A 6,000-nucleotide genomic window follows, 5' to 3' on the forward strand; every position below is an offset into this window, starting at 1 on the left:
TCTCATGGAGTTTACATTCAGACAGACTAAAAATAGTAGATACAACAAATAAATTATGCATTATGTTCAAAGGTAGTAAATGCTATGGAGAAAATATAAAGTGGGAAAAGGGAATGAGGAGTGTCAGGGTAGGTAAAAGTGCTGCTATTTCTTCTGTAGTGTTTAGTGTTAGGGAAGCCCTCATTGTAGTAAATAATTTACAATATTTGAATCATAGTCAATTCAGTCAGTAGTTAAACCTTCCTTTAAATCAGTTAATATACAATACCCAAATTAGCCTAACTTTCTCCACCTGGAGAATCTTTTGATCTTTTTCCTTATTAAATTAAAATGTACCAAAATGCTGTGCTCGTTGCTTAGTGTGTCAGGCAGTTTGACATTAAAAAAAAAAAAAAAAAAAAACCCTGAATAAATACCCCTCCACCCCTATCCCAGAGGTGTATGCAATTATTAGAGTGATTCTTTAAAGGACTTGTTAAAATGCCAAAATAGTGCCACAGAAAACATGTGAAATAAAGATTTAAGTTTTCTTTATGAAAAAAAAAAGTGTTTAACAAGGGTTTATGGGGTTTTATAAAAACACCTTAACACCTTACAGACCTAAGGGGGAAAAAGCTCTATTTAAGTATCATGCACCAATAGCAGACCACCCAATGCTGATGACTAGAAGCCTCAAACAGACCCATCCTTGGGAGCCTATGTGGAGACCCTAATTTTATGGTCATTTTAATTGTATTTGGGTTATTACCTCATGCCCCAGCAAACACCTACAGTATTTAATAAAAATGAGCACAGAACACTGTTCTAGTTAAAGTATGTACCCAAATCATAAACTAAGTATGCTTCACCATAAATTAACTGGGTGTTTAGTGTTTCTTCGCCTTTAAGTTATATTTATTTTTCTTATAACATGGTATGCTTCACTATATACCAAATCAACGTTAATTGACTTAGCATTTAGATGCACTCTTCTATCTCTGGCTCATACATCCACAAACACACCTGCCCTACATATTATAAAGTGATAAGTACAGTTAATCAACCCTCCAGATATTCAAGAGAATAACTATATTAGATCACTGGAACTGAAAAGCAAATAAATCTTGAAAAGAAAGGAAAAAGAAAACTCATTTTGTGTTTGTCTAGATTCTAGCTATAGTGCTACTAGTTATATCATAGTTGAGTCAGATATAAGGAGTTGTGGTCTTCCTCTGCAAAACAAAAGGAAATATCTTGAAAAACCACACTCCTTCATTTTGTATTTGTCTATGGTCTTAAAGATGGATTCTTAATTTTTTTGCTTCAGTGCTCTTCAGAAAAAAATTAACAGATGAGGACAACATGTAGCATTTAGAATTGATGTTCTTTACTGCCATGACTGACTAGCTATTCTAGCACCATTCCCTTAATTACCAAATGTGTAGTTCCTTCTATTTCCTTACCTAGTCATTCCATAACCCATGAAATTTAGATCTGCACAACCCTCCCCCTACAACATCACACTAAGAGAGTTCTTGTTTTGTTTTTTAATTTTTTAAAATGTTTTTTTTTACTTATTTTTGAAAGAGAGACAGAATGCTAGCTGGAGAGGGGTAGAGAGAGTGGGAGACACAGAATTGGAAGCAGGCTCCAGGCTCTGAGCCATCAGCACAGAGCCTAACATGGGGCTCAAACCTGTGAGCCATGAGATCATGACCTGAGCCAAAGTTGGAAGCTCAACTTACTGAGCCACCCAGGTGCACCAAAGGAATTCTTGTTTCAGTCTCCCCAAATCTCCTAACTGCCAACATTGCTGGTCTTTTTTTAGTCTTCATTTGATTTGACTTCTCTGTAACTTCTACCTTATAGAGTACTTCCTCCATAAAACTCTCTCTGACTTGGGCTTCCACACCACCACCATCATGGTTTCCATCCTCCAGTCTTAGAAAACCTTCTCAGTCTCCTACACTGGCTTCTTTTTCTCTGAATATCTTTTAATTATAGATAATCCTATATCATCCTGTACATTCTTCTCTTTGCACTCTGCAAACATTCCTTGAGTGATTCTATCAATCTATATGGTTACAATACAAATTGAATGTGTGACGTGCCATCCTCCAAGAAAAACAGATTCCTCCCCCCATGTTCCCAATTCTGAAAAGAGAGATATCACCTGCCAGATGCTGGTGCCAGAAACCTAGATGTCCTTCACCTTTCATGTAGGGTTACCAGATTTAGAAATTAAAAATACAGGGCCTTCAATTGAATCTTAATTTCAAGTAAACAATGAATAATTTTTCAGTGTTAATATTTCCCAAATACTGAAATTTAACTGAGCACGTTATATTTTATGTGGCAATCCTACCTCTACATCTAATCAAACATCAAGCTCTTAATCTCTTCAAGTCCTTTTATTTCCCATTGCCTCCCTCCTAGACCTAACCACCATTGTCTATTGCTTAGATCTCTAAAATAGCCTTCCAATCAGACTCCTTGAATGCTCCATGACCCCCTAAAATCCATTTCCTACACAGCAAACAGAGTGATCTCTTTTTTAAAGTTTATTTATTGTGAGAGAGAGAGAGAGAGAGAGAGAAGTAGGGGACAGAGGGAGGGAGAGGGAGAGGGAGAGGGAGAGGGAGAGGGAGAGAGAGAATCCCAAGTAGGCTCCAAGCTCAGTGCAGAGCCTGACATGGTGCTCAATTTCATGAACTGTGAGATCATGACCTGAACTGAAATCAAGAGTCAGACGCTTAACTGACTGAGCCATCCAGGCACCCTCAGAGTGATCTTTAAAAGCAAACAAACATGAATTACATTAGGACATTCATCCTCTTACTTCCCATCAACACATCTCTTACTATTATCACCTTAATGCTGGCTTCTGCCTACTTCTCCATCCTATATTTTTGTGATTCAATTTAGTTTACTATGTTTTTTTTTTTAAATTTTTTTTTTAACGTTTATTTATTTTTGAGACAGAGAGAGACAGAGCATGAACGGGGGAGGGGCAGAGAGAGAGGGATACACAGAATCGGAAGCAGGCTCCAGGCTCTGGGCCATCAGCCCAGAGCCCCATGCGGGGCTCGAACTCACGGACCGTGAGATCGTAACCTGAGCTGAAGTCGGACGCTTAACCGACTGAGACACCCAGGCGCCCCAGTTTACTATGTTTGACTACAATTATCTTATTTCAATTCTTCAAATTCCTTTTGGGTCTTTCTGCCTTCCCACATACTGTTTCCATTGCCCTGGACTTTATAGACCACTGATAACAGAATTTGTACTTTATTGAAGTGAAATTCACATAAAAGAAATTTAATCATCTTAAGGTGAACAATTCAGTGGAATTTAGTAAATTCACAATATTGTTCAACCTCCACTTCTATATTGTTGCAGAACATTTCCATCACTACAGAGTAAAACCTTTTAGTCGTTAAGCAGTTTCTCCCCATTCCCACCTCTCCTTATCTTCTGGCACACATAAACTGCTTTTTGTCCCTATGGACTTGCATATTCTAGATACTTCATATAAATGCAACCATATACTATGTAGTTCTTTGTGTCTGGCTTCTCTCATTTTAGCATAACATTTGGGGGATTTATACATGTTGTGGAATGTATCTGTTCCTCATCACTTTTTATGGCTGAATAATATTCCATTGTGCATATACACCACTATTTGTTCACCCTTTCATCTGTTGATGGACCTTTCGGCTGTCTCCATCTTTTGGTTATTGTGAATAGTGCTGTTAAAAACATGCTGGTACATGTATTTCTTTGAATACCTGTTTTCAGTTCTTTTGGAGTAAATATCTAAGCATGAAATTGTGAGTCATATGGTAACTCTGTAGCTTAACTAAACTTTTTGAAGAACCACTAAACTGTTTTCCATAGCAGCTGAACCATTTTACATTCCATCAGCAATGTATGAGGGTTCAAATTTCTCCACATCCTCACCACTTGTTATTATCTGATATTTAGATATAACCATCCTAGTAGGTATGAGATGTATCTCATGTGGTTTTGATTTACATTTCTCAATGACTAATGGTTTTGAGTATAATACATATACACAGAGAGAGACAGAACATATAAAGCTTATTGCCTGTTTGTATATCTGCTTTGGAGAAATGTCTGTTCAATCGTTTGCCCATATTTTAACTGGGGTGTTTGTCTTGTTAATTTGTAAGAGTAGGTTATATATACTGGATGCTAAACCCTTGTCAGATACATGTTTGCAAGTATTTTCTCCCATTGTGTAGCTCTCTTTTCACTTTCTTGATATTGTGCTTTGATGCACAAAAGCTTTTGATTTTAATGAAATCTAATTTATTTTTTCTTTTATTGTTTATGCTTTTCGTGTCATATCTAAGAATTAATTGCCAAATTCATGGTCATGAATATTTGCTCCTACATTTATTTCTAAGAGTTTTATGGTTTTAGCTCCTTTATTCATATGGGCATTGATCCATTTGGGGTTAGTTTTTAATGTATGATGTGAGATAAAGGTCCAACTTGATTCTTTTCCATGTGGATATCCAGATGTCCAGCACTATAACAGAATTTTCTCCTAGCCTCTTCCCCATCTCTTCCCACCTCCTTTTTCCAGTCCCTATATATCTTTCAGGGCTCAGCTTAAATGTTACTACCATCCTTGCATACCTGCTCCCTCCCTCTCAGAGTAGATGTCATTCTATTATTTAGATATTGAATAGATATTATTCTATTATCCCTAGTATATGCCCACATTTCACCATGTGCTCAATTTCTGTCCTCCCTGCTACATTATGAACTCCAGAAGGTAACAACTATGTCTGTCTGATTCACCACTGTATCCCCATTGCCCAGTACAGTGTCTGCCATATATATTTGTTGAATTAATAAATATTTGTTGCATCACCTATTCTCCACAATTTATCTCCAATCCAGGCCTCTTCTCAATCACACTTAAAGACCCTGTATTTAATGAATATAAAATCTTTCTCTTGTTTCCACGTCTGTCTAAAATGACCTATGTTCATTCTTTGCCCTTTCCTTTGAAACATGCTCAAACGTCACTCCTATAAAGACTTACCAGACTTCTATAGCTACTTATTCATTCCTTCATAGCACCTTGTACTTATTTCTATAATAGCATTTAATATATCATATTACAGTCAATTGCTATAGGTCTAGTCCCACACCAGGCCATTAAGTCTTCAGTGGGAGGAATGGGATGGAAACAACCATTGAAACAATGGAAACCATGGAAACAATTGGTGACTAATTTCTACTCTATGGGAAAGTTACATTATATCCAAAGAAGGCCACTTCAGCTGACAGGGGCCACCTCAAATGTGGGCCCAGCAATGCATGATGATGAAACTTTTCATTCTAGCCACAATGTCCCAATTAAAAGTTATCACTTCTTAGCCTTATATGTTGATGGGGTAGCCAGTGAAATGTCTGCAGAGTTGTCAGGTGACTTCTAGAAAGGGTTGAGTCACTTGGGACAGAGACTCCTTTTGCCCTTATTCCTTTCTACTTTTTTCCAGCCTGAAATGTGGACGTGATGGCTGGAACTCTAACAGACATATTGGACCATTATCTGAAGTTGTGACATGACTTTGAAAACAGAAGCCACACGTTAGGATTGGTAGAACACAAACATGGATAGTGTCTAGGTCCTTAATGACTGTGACACTTCCATTCCACCCTGTCTACTTCCAAACTTCTTTTACAAAATAGAAAAATGGAAAAATCGACCTTTATCTTGTTTCAAATACTGTTTGGAAATATTTCAAAGTTGTTTATTTTATGCAGCTAAACCAGTTCTAACTATTATTTCATATTTTCTTTTTAAATACAAAGTGAACCAGTAAAAGATATCCACAAAGATAGCTACAAGTCAGGCGCCTGGGTGGATCAGTTGGTTGAGCATCCGACTTTGGCTTGGGTCATGAACTCACGGCTCCTCATTGAGCCCCACCTCGGGCTCTGTGCTGACAGCTCAGAGTCTGGAGTCTGCTTCAGATTCTG

At 37.4% G+C, this 6,000-nt stretch overlaps 1 long non-coding RNA gene across 2 annotated transcripts in view; it reads right to left on the bottom strand.

The window, feature by feature from the left end:
* The window catches only part of LOC144616028 (uncharacterized), a 116,107-nt gene extending 110,936 nt beyond the window's left edge, over positions 1-5,171 (bottom strand). For both annotated transcript variants that reach the window (XR_013554882.1, XR_013554881.1), the window contains exon 1: positions 5,057-5,171. This is a non-coding gene — a long non-coding RNA (uncharacterized LOC144616028). The remainder of the gene's footprint in view (positions 1-5,056) is intronic.
* Between the last annotated feature and the right edge of the window lie 829 nt (positions 5,172-6,000).

The sequence above is a fragment of the Panthera onca genome, chromosome B1 (genome assembly GCF_046562875.1).
Source record: "Panthera onca isolate mPanOnc1 chromosome B1, mPanOnc1 haplotype 2, whole genome shotgun sequence".
NCBI classification, from domain to species: Eukaryota; Metazoa; Chordata; class Mammalia; order Carnivora; family Felidae; genus Panthera; species Panthera onca.